Raw genomic sequence first — 16,121 nt, forward strand, 5'->3', positions numbered from 1 at the left:
TTAGCTTATAAAGTATTAGGTTTACATGTATCTTTTATTCACGCAGTTTTTCTTCAGTAACTAGTTTATTTCTTTTCTTTTTGTTTAATACAGTATTTAGCTTTAAATTTAAACATATTTTGATCATCTTCTTCCTCTTTTCCAAGTCATTACAGATCCTCACTCCCTCCCTACCCACCCAACTTTAAGTTCTCAACAAAAAAACAATAGAATATCAAAAGTCCCCAAAATGAAGAAAATAAAATAAAACACTACCCAAATAGAACAACAACAATAACAAAACCCACCAAACTGTAACCAAATAGAAGTACAAATACAAAAAACTGTGGAGTCCATTGAATGTTGGCCAACTACTCCTGAACGTGAGGACTGCTTGGATTGGATGATATACCTAATGCTGCCGCACTGAAGAAAACTGATTTCCCTCTCCCAGCAGGCATAAGCAAGTGGCAGATCAGTTGTTAACCTTTATCCCAGTGGTTAGATTTTCATTCATTCATTTATTCATTTAAAAATACCAAAATAAAATACAAGATAAAACAAAAACTTTGAAGCAAAACATTGAAACAAAGGCATTGAAGTTGGACAAGAAAAACAGAGGGGAAAGAGCCCAAGAAAAGGCACAAAAATCAGATACCAGTTCACACACTCAGAAATCCCATAAAAACACTAAACTAGAAGCTGTTGTTCCCTTGCAACACTACAACTCCCAGCATCCCTCTGGACTCCAGCGCACGCAAGCGCGGGACACATTTCCCAGAAGCCTTTGCATGCTCCGTTAAAAGCAAGGACAAACCACGAGTTCGCCCTTCCCTTCCCTTCTTGTCCCTTCCCTTTGTCCCTTCCTTTCACTTTTCCTAGTGTGTTTTCCCCTCCCATTAATAAGTGTACCACGTGGTACCGCCGCGTGTCTGTGTCTTTTCTAGCGTAACCCTCGTCTAACCCGCAGGAATTAAGAACAACATTTTGGTGCTGCCGCATCGACTCGGAGACCTCTCCATCCAGTGCCCGAGGCTTTTGCCTCTGGGTTTCACCAACAAGGTCCAAAGAACAGACAGCCTTCGCTCACCACCACCTGTTCCCAAGGCCATTTCCACCGCTTCATCCTGATCCGTGAGTTACCCCGGGTTCACTTCCTTCCCCCTGGGGCGTTCAAAGACTGTCCGGCCGGCTTTCTTTGCGCACCTCGGGCTAGGGCTAGGTTGCTAACCCGCCTCCCCCGTTTTTTTGCCCTCAGCCGAAACGCTCAGTCCGCGCACCCGGAGTTCGGTGCTCCGGGCTTTTTTCTCTTTTTTCTTCCTTTTTTCTAACTTTTTCCTGTCCGCTTTTGGGCCGCTCCTTGTGGCACCTCCGGGCCCTGTGCCCTAAAGAGCTTAATTGCCTCCTCTCAGCCGGGACTTTCTCTCCTGTACGGTTGCTGGGTCGGGGCAGTTAAGAGTTAGCACGCCCCAAGAACGCCCGGGACGCCAGCGCTCTTGGCTTGCCGTGTTCGCGGTAATTGTCTCCTCCCAGCCGGGGCCAGGGCTTTTCCTCCCCCCGTACGGTAGCTGGGTTCGGGCCAGTTACCTTTTGCGGACAGACTTCGTTTCGGTCGTGGGCTCTGTAACCAACCCCCACATCTGGAAGGCTGGTGCAATGCCATCCCTCTGGGGACCCTCTGCTCTTGCCGCCGCTATGGATCCCGCAGACAAACCTCAACCCCCCTGCCTCCACACCCCCCCACCGCGCCTCGGGGGGGGCCACTCGCTCTCGCTCCACCCAGTTGAGCGACAGCAACAGCTCACCCATTATCGTTCCTTCTCCGGGCCTGCCTCGCCCCACTTCTCCCGCAACAGGTCATGCGTGTCTTCCGATTCTTCCCTGCCTCCTCTCCGCCACAGGCCACACAGGCAGCTTGGAGCGTCTCCTCCCTGTCCTACACCTCCCCCTCGGTCTTCCAAGGCCCCTCTAGGCTCCCGCTGTCACTAACCACCACTCTCCCTTTGTTACACCTAAGGATATCAGGCTCCTAAAAGCTACAGCAGCCTCCTGTCAGATCTGCCAAAAGTCAGATCCCAGGACCAAATATTCACTTAACCGTTTGTCTCCACAGCTCAAGATAATCCTTCATACACGGTGACCCAAACCGGACCCTGTTCTCTTAGGTTCCAAAGGACGCCGGATTCAGTTCCCTCTGCTACAGTCTAAGGAAAACAATGGTCCCGATCCGTCGCTGTGTTAACACACCCTCCCTTCTTTAAATTCATAAATAACCATCTAGCTGTCGTCACAGGTACCCCCATCAAATACGAAGGCAAGTGGTAAGCAGATTCTCCTCTACAAAGCTCTTTTACGTAACAGGCCAGCAGCTGACTGCAGCAGTGGCCCCTGAAATGTTAAGAGATGTATGGTTAGAATCTATTTCTTTTAAGACAGTTTCCTTAAGCTCCGGGATGCCAGCCCAACGGATCAAACACAAAGGAATAAGTATCACTTAATTTTTTTATCATTTCTTAACCCCGGACATCCTAAGACCCTCTCCCCCCCCCCCTTCACCCCAGCTCCCCCAAAATCCCCCCCCTTCTTTTAATTTTTTTTCTTTTACTAAAAGGAATAAGTATCACTTAATTTTTTTTATCATTTCTTAACCTCCCCCCCTCTTCACCCCAGCTCCCCCAAAATTCCCCCCCTTCTTTTAATTTTTTTTCTTTTACTAAAAGGAATAAGTATCACTTAATTTTTTTTTATCATTTCTTAACCCCGGACATCCTAAGACCCTCTCCCCCCCCTCTTCACCCCAGCTCCCCCCAAAATTCCCCCCCTTCTTTTAATTTTTTTCTTTTACTAATGCAACTTTTGCCTTCCAGCATCTTAATGATGACCCAGCTACTCAGGAAAAGCCACACAGATTTCTTCAATCAGCCGCCTCAGACGACAGCCAGGACTTCAAACATCAGTGACCGACTACACCAGCAAGCAACCCTGGACATCAGTGACCGACTACACCAGCCAGCAACCCTGGACATCATTGACCAACTACACCAGCCAGCAACCCTGGACATCAGTGACCAACTACACCAGCGACCGCAAATGCCAATGGGACATTGCCAAGATAATCGGACATTCCCTGGACCCCTCAACGCCCAAAGTCAGCAGGAAGCAGCCATGAGAGACTGGACTACGCCCCCATTCCCTACCCTTTAAGGTCCCCCAATTTTTTTTTAATCAAACCAAAAGGGTGATATGTTGTTCCCTTGCAACACTACAACTCCCAGCATCCCTCTGGACTCCAACGCACGCAAGCGCGGGACACATTTCCCAGAAGCCTTTGCATCCTCCGTTAAAAGCAAGGACAAGCCACGAGTTCGCCCTTCCCTTCCCTTCTTGTCCCTTCCCTTTGTCCCTTCCTTTCACTTTTCCTAGTGTGTTTTCCCCTCCCATTAAAAAGTGTACCACATGCTACTGCCGCGTGTCTGTGTCTTTTCTAGCATAACCCTCGTCTAACCCGCAGGAATTAAGAACAACAGAAGCCACAATGGAAGTCCAATGGACCTGGTGCAAACCTCAGCAGGCCCTGTGAATTCTGCTTCTGTCTTTGTCAGTTCTTAGGTGCTTTGCTTATGTTGAATTAGAAGGCCTTTTTTCCTTTGTGGACTCCATCTTTCTGGCTCCTAACACTCTTTCTGCCTCCTTTTCTGAGTGGTGCCCTGAGCTCTGAGGAGAGGGATTGGATGGAGACATCATATTTAGGGATGAGTGTTCCAAGGTCCCTCACTCCCTGAGTAATGTCTGAATGCAAGTCTGTGTATTAGTTCCCATCAGCTACAGAAACTTCCCTGATGATGGCTAAACAATGTACTATCTATGAGTATAGCAAGAATTCAGGAGACATTTTGTCACTATAGTTTTAAGACCAGTATTATTTGATTTCCTCATAAGTCCCTAAGCTGTCTAATTTCAGTTTCTTGATCACTCAAGCACTGTCAGATATGGGCTTTGTTTCATAGAGTGGGCCTTAAGTCAAATCAATTATTGATTGTTTGCTCCCACGAGCTTCACACTACCATTGCCCTAATGTATATCACCATTGTAGATGAAGGGTCTGTGGCTGGCTTGGTGTTTGTTTCTCTTGACTCTCTCCCCAACCCCTACTTTTCTCCCATAACCACACCCTTATCTCCTTTTTAACCTTCCCATTATTAGTATCAGCCCTCTCTGCTTTGATATTCCTTTGTATTTTACTGCACTCCTCAAGACCCCTCCCCAACTCCAACTCCTACCATCCCATGGTTCCTTTTTTACTTGCTGGTTTCTAGAGATACACAGAATTTAAACAAAAAAAAATCTGAAAACTCAGAGCAAAATGTGAAATGCAATGTATATTAGTGTTTCCATAGTAACCGTGTCAGGCTAAACTTCTAACAGCAGTGAAAGAGGGTTCCTCTTTTTCCACATCTTAGCTAACACTTTTTGCCATTTGTTTGGAATTAGATGGACTCTCAAAATACTTTTAACTTACATTTCCCTAATGACTAAAGATACAGAGTATTTTTTTAAAATGAATGTTGTATTTTGCTTATATTTTACTGCTTTCCCTCTTCGTGTTTTGCTTCTGCCAAATGAGGGGAAATGGAATAAACCTTGAATGTTTTCATTGGGGGATATTTACCTTGTTCTTTGATAGAAGGTCTCTCAATAGCCTGGATCTTACAAATTAGGCTAGGCTGGATGGTCAGCAAGACCCAGGAGTCCTGATTACCCAGTTCTGAGTTTCAAGTTCATGCCACTGCACTTTGCTTTTATTATGGGTTCTGAGGAACAAATTCAAGTTTTTCTGCTTGCATCACAAGTATATTACAGACTATGTTTACACTCCTGTCTCATTAATATTTTAGAAAATATATTTCACACAGATCACACGTTTTCAATTTCAATAAAACCATTTATCATTTCTCCTGCATGACTCATGTTTGTGTCTCATCTAAAATATTCATCTGAAACATATCACGAACACTCAATTCTATGTTTTATCCTAGAATTTGCCTATCTTAATCTTCAAATTTTATTCAACTGGTGAAGGACGCGGTTTATATTTGTTGGTAAGCAGGAAGAATGCAAAGGAAAAGAAATGTTCATTTACCTGACATGATGGGGGAGAGACTTCTGTTTTGTGTTAATTTCATTGGTTAAATAAAGAGAATGCTTTGGCCCTTTAATAGGTCAGAAAATTAGGTAGGCAGAATAGACAGAACAGAATGCTGGGAGAAAGAAGCCGAGTCAGGCAGTCACCATGATTCTCCCACTTGACACAGACACAGGTTAAGATCTTCACTGGTAAGCCACCTCGTAGTGCTACACACATTATTAGAGATTGGTGAGATCAGTATGTAAGAGCTAGCCAATAAGAGGTTATAACTAATGGGCCAGGCAGTGTTTAAAAGAATACAGTTTCTGTGTAATTATTTCGGGTAAAGCTATCTGGGTGGCGGGACGCAGCCAGCTGCTCCTCACTACACTGACAGGTAGTATAACTTGGATAGGGAAGTTTTGTAGGTTGTGGGCAAAATGTAGGTATTGACAAAATAGTCTGAGCCAAATAAATAATAGGTGTGGAACAGGTGACTAGGAACACATGAAAGAACCAGCAGGACACATTATTTCCAACAAAAATTAAGATACTCAAGCTGAAGAATCCAAAGTTAGAGTGTTTCAAGTTCAACTTGAAGTCTAGGCCTAAACAAACATTAGAATTTAAATAAAAGAAGCAGAAAGAAATCGGGGCTACTGGATTTAAAATAGTCTTGAAGGATGTAAAAATTCCTGAGGGTAGACAAATCCCATCTTTCATGTAGATTTTGAAATCAAATTATGGGATTAGTAGAAATATGACAATGTGAGTACCATTCTATGCCAATAATATTCGTGAATTATCCATTCATGAAGTCACATTTTCATACTTTAGTCATCTATCAAGTTTTGTACCTCTCAGTAACACTGCATAGAGAATTTTATCTCAATATACATATTTCTTGAGAATATGAATATTTATTCCATAGCAAATTTAAGTATTTTTAAAGAATATTTCTTTTTTATTTTTTCATTGAGCTGTACATTTTTGTTCACTCCCTTCCCTCCCTCCTCTCTCTCATTCCACCCTCTCCTGTCACCTCCATGCCCCTCCGTAGTTCTTATCTTTTCCTCCTTCCTATGTAGATCTCTCTTAGAATCCTCTTTGTTGTCTAGGTTCTCTGGGGTTGTATTCTGTAGGTTGGTTTTTCTTTGCTTTATGTCTAAAAGCAAATTCAAGTATTACTTACAAGAAATTAGATTAAATGAGAAAAAATCTACATGGAAGTGAGTGTCAGGTAGCAGGATTTTTTAAGAAAAAACTTAGATCTATTTACAGATGAGAAGAAAGTAGAGATGGAGAGGTTAATAAGGAAGGGGGATTTTGCTCTGAAAACATATGTAATCACTGATGGAGTAGGAACTTTGAAAGGAGTGGAGACAGAACTCAGAGCTAAGGGCATAATGAATCGTTAGCTTGAACAGAAAGACTACCGCTATTTCTGGTATAGAAGAGTGGAATGACACAAAGAATACTTTCATATTCAGATTCAGGATCCATATGATTCCTAAACTTACAAATATTGCAGCATAAGCCGGGCGGTGGTGGCGCACACCTTTAATCCCAGCACTTGGGAGGCAGAGGCAGGCGGATCTCTGTGAGTTCGAGACCAGACTGTTCTACAAGAGCTAGTTCCAGGACAGGAACCAAAAGCTGCGGAGAAACCCTGTCTCAAAAAATCAAAAAAAAAATATTGCTGCTTACTGAGCTCTTACTATATTGTATAGGTCTCATGACAAGTGCTTCAGATTACATGTTTCTAAGTACTTGCCTGGTGCCCCCATGTGTCTATGAGCTGATTTAAATCAAATAGTGTGTTATTTGTATGTAAATAGATCGATGTTTCAGTATGGGTACATCCCCAGGTTGTGAAAAATAGTACCTGAACCCAGAGACACTTTCAAATGCCAGCAATCAAAAAAGAGTCAGAGAGAGATGTGCAAAGCGAATCTCCAAAGTCATTAGTTGAAAGAGAGCATAATGAAGTCCTCCTCATAAGGACAGGGATTTTTATTTGTGTCATATTCCCAGTGTCTAAAACAATACCCATTGTATAGTATCCATTAAAAATATTTATCAAAGGAGTAAATAATGATGTATAAACACATACATGAAATTAAGGGTAATAAAAACATCATCGGAAATTTTGGACAATATATTGTTTAAAACTAGGCATTTATCCTTTGTAAAACAATCTAAATTTGCTAAATAATAATAATAAAAAAAATCCCTAATGCCTAGCTTGGGGCTCTTGTACTTTTTCATTGGTCTCTTGCGCCACCTGCCTTTCAATAAAAATAATGCTGAAGATCTGAAGATCGCAAAGCAATTGTTTTTTACTCCTACATTAGTTTCCCCTTATGTAATTAGCACCTTAACTTTTTTAATTGTGCAATTTTCTGGAATTATAGCAATTATAATGTCAAACCAGAACTTTTGTCATCCCAAACAGAGATTTCATCACAGACTCTAGTAAAGTCTACATTCTGTCACCAGAAGTTTCCCTATTCTCAGCATGTCATCTAACTGCTAATAAACTGTATCTGTCTGTCTTTGTCAAGTTCACTTGACTTAGCTCTCTTTAAAGATTATTTATGCTGTAGTCTGGAGCTGTATCATTTTTTTAAGGCTGACCAACATGCTATATGATATATATATATATATATATATATATATATATATATATATATATCTCCCATACATCTATATCTTCTGGCTTATATTTAACTTATCCTTCCTTTGTACAAGTGAATAATACTGTTATCTGTACTAACATGAGGTCATCAATCCTTAATATTAATTTTTATGTACCTACTGTGAACAGGATTGCTAAATTGTGATGATTGTGTACTGATATGTTTGATGAATTGATAAACTATTTTGGACAAAGCTGCACCACTTTTCATATTCCCTGAGAAATATTTCAGGCATTTATTTATTTCACATCCTTGCCAACACTTGTTACATCTTGGTTAAAAATCTGAAAATACGCCTTAGTTTGTATTTTTTGTTGGTCTTGCTAATTGCTGTCCTAATAAATCTGAAAAAGCATCCAATTGTATTTTTTCTCATTTTTCTAATCACTAATGATATTGGCCATCATTTTCTATGACTATTGACTATGTATGTATCTGCTGAAGAGAAATTTCTACATAGTTTGTTTGTTCATTTTAAAATAATGCTCTTTTCATTTCTATATTGTAGGATTTATTTGTATAATCTGAACATTACTTTTATGAGTATCTTTTAAAAACATTTTCTCCTTTTCCCAGGGCTATATTTTTACCTGACATAAACTTTTGATAAATAAAAGCTTTTATTTTTCATGACCATCATGTTTTTTTTCCATTGCCAGTGCTCTTGGCATCATGTTCAAGTGGTACTAAGGGTTATTTAAATAATCAAAATTTGCCTACTTTTGTTTCAAAAGTAGCTTGTGAAATGATGCATATGTTAGTCTGCTTCAATGTAAGAGAAAAAATATAAACTTATATGCCATAGCCTCATATTTTCAAAACTCAAATACATACATTGTAACAATAATCCATACAAAACAATATTAGAGTAAACAAAACACTAGTACAGTTAATGGTATAAGTTAAATATGCAAAAATCATTAACATTTCTATACACTAGCAACTAATAAATTAAAAATAAAATTAAGAAGATAATTTCAGGTATCTGGAGGAATAATAATAAAGATGTAAGACATACCTAAGTCAACTAAATCCTATTTTATGTTTTAAATACTTAGTGTTAAAATAGCAATACCATCTAAAACAATCTATGAATTAATGTAATCTGTATTTTAAAACTTTGAAGTACTCTTTAATATTTCAAATAAAAAAGCATGGATCCCAAAGACTTATATAAAATTTTAAGGTTTCTCTAATTTCCTCAAGCGTTGCTGTGAGTAGAACTCATATGTGCTTACTTCAGTTTATCAGGAACCCACAGTTATCAAGAGAAATGCAAGGATAAGTACATAAACAGATTGTTTCAAATGCAGTATAAAATAAAGCTTTACTTCCATGCTTATGATTCAATGAAATATGCTAGAACAATTTAATACTCACGGATTAAAAAAAAAGAATTTAGAACCTTACCTTAATCCACACAGAGCAATTAAATGAAAGTAAGTCAAATATCTCAATGCACAAAAATTCTAATAAAGAGTATGTAATTCTTTGTAATCCTTGATTTTGACAATAGTTTCTTTGATATGAAATTAAAATTTCAAACAATGAACAGGTAGGAGATACTTTTAATATCATAAAATAGAGAAACTATTTATTTATTAAAAATTTCCACCCCCTCCCATCCTCCCATTACCCTCTCACTCCCCCAATTCCCACTCGCCCCAAGCCCCTCCCCCTCCATCCAGGTCTAGGAAGGTGAGCATCCAAACAGACTAGGCTCCCAATAAACCAGTGCATGAAGTAGAAAAAAAATCTGGTGTCATTATCATTGGCTTCTCAGTCCGCCCTCATTGTCAGCCACATTCAGAGAGTCCAGTTTGACCACATGCTTGTTCAGTCCCAGTCCAGCTGGCCTTGGTGAGCTCCCATTAGATCAGTCACACCGTCTCTGTGGGTGGACGCACCCCTCGCGGTCCTAACTTCCTTGTTCATCTTCTCCCTCCTTCTGCTCTTCAACTGGACCTTGGGAGCTCAGTCCAGTCTCCAATGTGGGTTTCTGTCTCTATCTCCATCCATTGTCAGATGAAGGTTTTATGGTGATATGTAAGATATCCATCAGTGTGGCTATGGGACAAGGCCAGTTCAGGCACCCTCTCCTCTGCTGCCCACGGACCTAGCTGGGGACATCCCCTTGGACTCCTGGGAACCCCTCTAGAGCCAAGTCTCTTGCCAACCCTAAAATGGCTCCCTTAATTAAGATATCTTCTTCCCTGCTCCCATATCCACCCTTCCTCCATCTCAACCACCCCATTCCCCCACTCTCTCCTCATCTTCCCTTTCTCTCTTCTCTCTCTCCATCTCCCCTTCCCCTCAACACACCATCCTGTTCCCAACTATTTCCCAGCGATATTGTCTACTTCCAATGTCCAGGATGATAAATATGTTTTTCTTTAGGTTCACCTTCTTATTTAGCTTCTCTAGGATCCCGAATTATAGGCTCAATGTCCTTTGTTTATCGATAGAATCCACTTATGAGTGAGTACATACCATATTCCTCTTTTTGGGTCTGGGTTATCTCGGTAAAGTGTTTCCTATTTACATCCATTTGCATGCAAAATTCAAGATGTCATTGTTTTTTACTGCTGAGTAGAACTCTAAAGTGTATATTGCCACACCTTCTTTATCCATTATTCAGTTGAGGGGCACCTAGGTTGTTTCCAGGTTCTGGCTATTACAAATAGTGATGCTATGAACATAGTAGAAAAAACGTGTTTTTTTTTTTTTTGTAGTATGAATGGGCATCTCTTGGTTATATTACGAAAAGTGGAATTGTGGGATCCTGAGGTAGGTTGACTTCCAGTTTACTGAGAAACCGCCACACTGATCTCCAAAGTGGTTGCACAAGTTTGCATTCCCATCAACAATGGATGAGTGTTTCCCTTACTCCACAACCTCTCCAGCATAGGCTATCATTGGTGTTTTTGATTTTAGCCATTCTGACAGGTGTAAGATGGTATCTCAAAGTTGTTTTGATTTGCATTTCCCTGATTGCTAAGGAGATTGAGCATGACCTTAAGTGTCTTTTGGCCATTTGAACTTCTATTGAGAATTCTCTGTTCAGTTCAGTACCCCATTTTTAATTGGGTTAATTAGAGTTTTAATGTCTAGTTTCTTGAGTTCTTTATATATTTTGAAGATCAGACCTTTTTCTGTTGCGGGGTTGGTGAAGATTTTCTCCCAATCAGTAGGATGCCTTTTTGTCTTAATGACAGTGCCTTTTGCATTACAGAAGCTTCTCAGTTTCAGGAGGTCCCATTTATTCATTGCTGCTCTTATTGTCTGTGCTACTGGGGTTATATATAGGAAGTGGTTTCCTGTGCCCATGTGCTGCAGTCTACTTCCCACTTTCTCTTCTATCAGGTTCAGTGTGGTCAGATTTATATTGAGGTCTTTAATCCATTTGGACTCGAGTTTTATGTATGGTAATAGATATGAATCTATTTTCATTCTTCTACATGTTGACATCCAGTTATGCCAGCACCATATGTTAAAGATTATTTCTTTCTTCTATTGTATAATTTTAGCTCCTTTGTCAAAAATCAGGTGTTCATATGTTTGTGGGTTAAAATCCGGGTCTTCGATTTGATTCCATTGGTCAACATCTCTGTTTTTATACCAATACCAAGCTGTTTTCATTACTGTAGCTCTGTAATAGAGCTTGAAGTCAGGGATGGTAATGCCTCCAGAAGTACTTTTATTGTATAGAATTGTTTTGGCTTTCCTGGATTTTTTGTTTTTCCATATAAAGTTGATTATTGTCCTCTCAAGGTCTGTGAAGAATTTTGTTGGGATTTTGATGGGGATTGCATTGAATCTATAGATTGCTTTTGGTAGAATTGCCATTTTTACTATGTTGATCCTCCCAATCCAAGAGCAAGGGAGATCCTTCCATTTTCTGGTATCCTCTTCAATTTCTTTCTTCAAAGACTTAATGTTCTTGTCAAATAGATCTTTCACTTCCTTGGTTAGAGTTACCACAAGATACTTTATGCTATTTGTGACTATCATGAAAGGTGATGCTTCTCTGATTTCCCTCTCTGTTTCTTTATCCTTTGTGTATAGGAGGGCAACTGATTTTTTGGAGTTGATCTTGTATCCTGCCACATTACTAAATGTGTTTATCAGCTGTAGGAGTTCTTTGGGTGATGGGGGAGAGTCTTCTGTTTTGTGTTAATTTCATTGGTTAAATAAAGAGACTGCCTTGGCCCTTTAATAGGTCAGAAAATTAGGTAGGCGGAGTAGACTGAACAGAATGCTGGGAGAAAGAAGCAGATTGAGGAGTCACCATGATTCTCCTACTGGACACAGACACAGGTTAAGATCTTCCCTGGTAAGACACCTCGTGGGGCTACACAGATTATTCGAAATGGGTTAGGTTAATATGTAAGAGCTAGCCAATAAGAGGCTGGAACTAATGGGCCAGGCCGTGTTTAAAAGAATACAGTTTCCGTGTTATTATTTCGGGGCATAAGCTAGCCATGTGGGCGGCCGGGTGCTGGGGATGTAGCCTTGCTGCTCCTAATACAACATTTGGGGGGGGGGGCTTCATATTAAACTTGTAGTTTTATTCGGGTTTGATTTTTAACAAATGTGTCGGAGAACTGCAGGAAAGGGTGAAGCCCATGGGGGCAAGACCCTCCCAGATGCCTAAGGAGGGATCATGTCTGACCCCCACTCTTCTCTTTACCTCTAAAGGGGCTTGGGAAAGAGATACAGGCAAAGAAGGGGGCTGGTCCCCAGTCTATACAAGTGATGCTTGGGGGTGAAGGACTATGGAGAGCAGGAGAGCAGACTGGGATAAAGGACACAGACCATTTGCCAGAATCCACAGCTTTCTGATTCCAAATTGAATTAAAAAAAATAATGGAGGTGGGGGGACCTAAACCACAAGCAATACCTTTCCCCCTTTCCCCCACAAGGGCTGTGAGGGCAGAGGCAGGTAGCTTCACCAAGGCCATGGCTCCCTCATTCCTGGCCAAGGGAGCTAGGTGAATTGCAGGGTCTCCCCGACAGTTTGAAGGGGTGAGGAAAACCAAAATAAAACTTCAAATAAATTGTATAGGAGTACAGCCAAGGCCCCAGCCAGAGCAGAACCCAACTGGGGGAAGGGCCTCTGTAGGCTCAAGGATCACTGATGCCACCATCACCACCCTGGGAGCCAGTTATTTTGCCATGGCCTTGATTGCAACAGCTGCCTCCTCTGTCATGGCAGACAGCACCATGATCAGGATCTCTTCTCCACAGTCATACTTCTGGTCAATCTCCTTGCCAAGGTCTCCCTCAGGCAGACGAAGGTCCTCTTGTACCTCCCACTGTCCTGGAGCAGGGATAGGTATCCATCCTGGATGCCAATCAGCTGGAAATCGTTCCTTTTGATGTTGGGGACATTCATATTGTGAGTTGATGGGCAGATATCTTCATATTACCTGGCAGGGGAGATACCATGGTCATGAAAGTGGTTTTCCCAGGGCGAGGCTTATCCATTGCACTCCGGATGTGCTTACCCCTGCAATTTCCCCAAATGCGGGAAACTTGACTGCATAATTTGTGGTAGTGGGGGACTGCGTTCACGCTCTCCAATTAAAAAAAAAAGACAAAAAAATGTCAATACCAACCAGGTGGACCTTGGCATGGCCATGCTTGCCAGTCTTTGAAGTAGACATCTCAACGATCTTAAATGGCTGGCCTTTGAGCACCACAAAACCATTCTTACGTAATGCTGAGCCCTGCATGGGGAAGGTGGCTGAGGCCCCTGCATCACCTGTCTGGAAGTCCAAGTCATCTGCCATTTTTTTGTTTTTGTTTTTTTGTTTTTTTTTTTTGGTTTTTCGAGACAGGGTTTCTCTGTGGTTTTGGAGCCTGTCCTGGAACTAGGTCTTGAGGCTTCGATTCCAACTACTGACTCAACCCCGTCTGCTCGCCGTGAGCCCAACCGCTGCCTCCGAACCCGCTGCCGCTGCCTTTGCTGCCTCTAGCGCCGCTACTGCCACTGCTGCACACGGGTCTTAGTACGCAGGTGCCAACTCCCCACTTTGTAGGAGTTCTTCGGTAGAGTTTTTGGGGTGGCTTATGTACACTATCATATCATCTGCAAATAGCAAAAGTTTGACTTCCTCCTTTCCAATTCAAATCCCCTTGATCTCCTTATGTTGTCTTATTAATATTGCTAGAACTTCAAGCACTATATTGAAGAGGTATGAAGAGAGTGGACAGCCTTGTCTTGTTCCTGATTTTAGTTGAATAGCTTTGTGTTTCTCTCCATTTAATTTGATGTTAGCTTGCTGTATATTTCTTTTATTATATTTAGGTATGAACCTTGTAGTCCTAATTTCTCCAAGACCTTTATCATAAAGGGGTGTTGAATTTTGTCAAATGCTTTTTCAGCATCTAATGAAATGATCATGTTTTTTTTTTTCTTTTTATTTATATGATGGATTACATTGATAGATTTTTGTATCTTGAACCAGCCCTCCATCTCTGGGATGAATCCTACTTGATCATAATGTATAATTTTTTGGATATATTTTTAGATTCGGTTTCCCAGGATTTTATTGAGAATTTTTGCTTCGATGTTCCTGAGTGAGATAGGCCTGTAATTCTTGTTTGAGTCTTTGTGTTGTTTTGGTATCAGTGTAACTGTGGCTTCATAAAAGGAGTTTGGCAATGGCTCTTCTGTTTATATATTGTGAAATACATTAAGGAGTATAGTTATTAGCTCTTCTTGGAAGTTCTGGTAGAATTCCGCTTTGCAATCATCTGGTCCAGGGCTTGCTTTTTTTTTTTTTTTTGGTAGGAAGGTTTTTGATGACAGCTTCTAATTCCTTGTAACTTACAGGTCTATTTAAATTGTTCACCTGCTCTTGAATTAATTTTGGTATGTGGTCCATTTCTTTTACATTTTCTAATTTTGTGGCATACAGTCTTTTGTAGTAAGATCTAATGATTCTCTGACTTTCCTCTGTGTCTGTGGTTATGTCCTCATTTTCATTTATGATCTTATTAATTTGTGTGTTCTCTCTCTCTGCCATTTGATTAGTTTGGATAGGGGTTAGTCAATTTTGTTGATTTTCTCCAAGAACCAGCTTTTTGTTTCATTGATTCTTTGGATTGTTTTCTGTGTTTCTGTTTTGTTGATTTCAGCCCTCAGTTTGATTATTTCTAGTCTTCTACACCTCCTGGGTTAGTCTGCTTTTTTTCTAGAGTTTTCAGGTGTGCTGTTAAGTCTCTAATGTGTGCTTTCTCTGTTTTCTTTATATGGGCACTTAGTGCTATGAACTTTCCTCTTAGCACTGCTTTCATCATGTCCCATAGGTTTGAGTATTCTGTCTCTTTATTTTCATGAAATTCAAGGAAGACTTAAATTTTTTTTTATTTCTTCCTTGACCCAGGGGTGGTTAAGTAGTTGAGTGTTCAGTTTCCATGAGTTTGTAGGCTTTCTGGGGGTAGAACTGTTGCTGAATTCTAGCTTTATTCCATGGTGATCCAATCGTACACAGGTGGTTACTACAATTTCTTTGTATCTATGGATTTTTGCTTTGTTACCAAGTATGTGTTCAATTTTTGAGAAGGTTCCATGATATGCTGAGAAGAAGGTATATTCTTTTCTGTTTAGGTGGAATGTTCTATAGATGTCTGTTAAGTCCATTTGCTTCATTACCTCCATTAATTCTCTAATTTCTCTGTTAGGTTTCTGTCTGATTGACCTGTCCATTGGTGAGAGAGGAGTGGTGAAATCTCCTACTATTAGAGTGTGGGGTTTGATGTATGCTTTGAGTTCTAGTAATGTTTTTTTACATATGTGGGTGATTTTATATTAGGGGCATAGATATTCAGGATTGAGACTTCATCCTGATGAATTGTTCCTGTTATGAGTATAAAGTGTCATTCTCCATCTCTTCTGATTGATTTTAGTTTGAAGTCAGTTTTGTTAGATATTAGTATAGCCATACCCGCTTGTTTCTTTGGTCCATTTGATTGGAAAACCTTTTCCCAACCCTTTACTCTGAGGTAGTGTCTGTCTTTGAGACTGAGGTGTGTTTCTTGTAAAGAGCAGAATGTTGGATCCTGTTTTTTGTATCCATTCTCTTAACCTGTGCCTTTTTATAGGTGAATTGAGTCCATTAATATTAAATCATATCAATAACCAGTGGTTGCTAACTCCAGTTATTTTTTCTGGTTGTAGTGTTTGTGTGTTTCCCTTCTTTGAGATGTGCTGGCAGAGGATTGTTAGGTGCTTGTGTTATTATGAGTGTTTTTGGCTTCCTTGGTTTGTGGTTTTCCTTTTAGTATTTTCTGTAAGGCTGGATTTGTGGCTA

General features: G+C 40.5%; 1 non-coding gene and 1 pseudogene across 1 annotated transcript; one reads left to right on the forward strand and one right to left on the reverse strand.

The window, feature by feature from the left end:
• Positions 1–12,912: 12,912 nt before the first annotated feature.
• Positions 12,913–13,616, reverse strand: LOC121443140 (annotated as a pseudogene).
• Positions 13,226–13,386, forward strand: LOC121443150. The gene has a single exon (XR_005973633.1). It is a non-coding gene; the product is annotated as a U1 spliceosomal RNA (small nuclear RNA).
• Positions 13,617–16,121: the final 2,505 nt, after the last annotated feature.

The sequence above is a fragment of the Microtus oregoni genome, unplaced genomic scaffold (assembly GCF_018167655.1).
Source record: "Microtus oregoni isolate MIOR12 unplaced genomic scaffold, Mior012 000100F_ref0000014, whole genome shotgun sequence".
NCBI lineage: Eukaryota > Metazoa > Chordata > Mammalia > Rodentia > Cricetidae > Microtus > Microtus oregoni.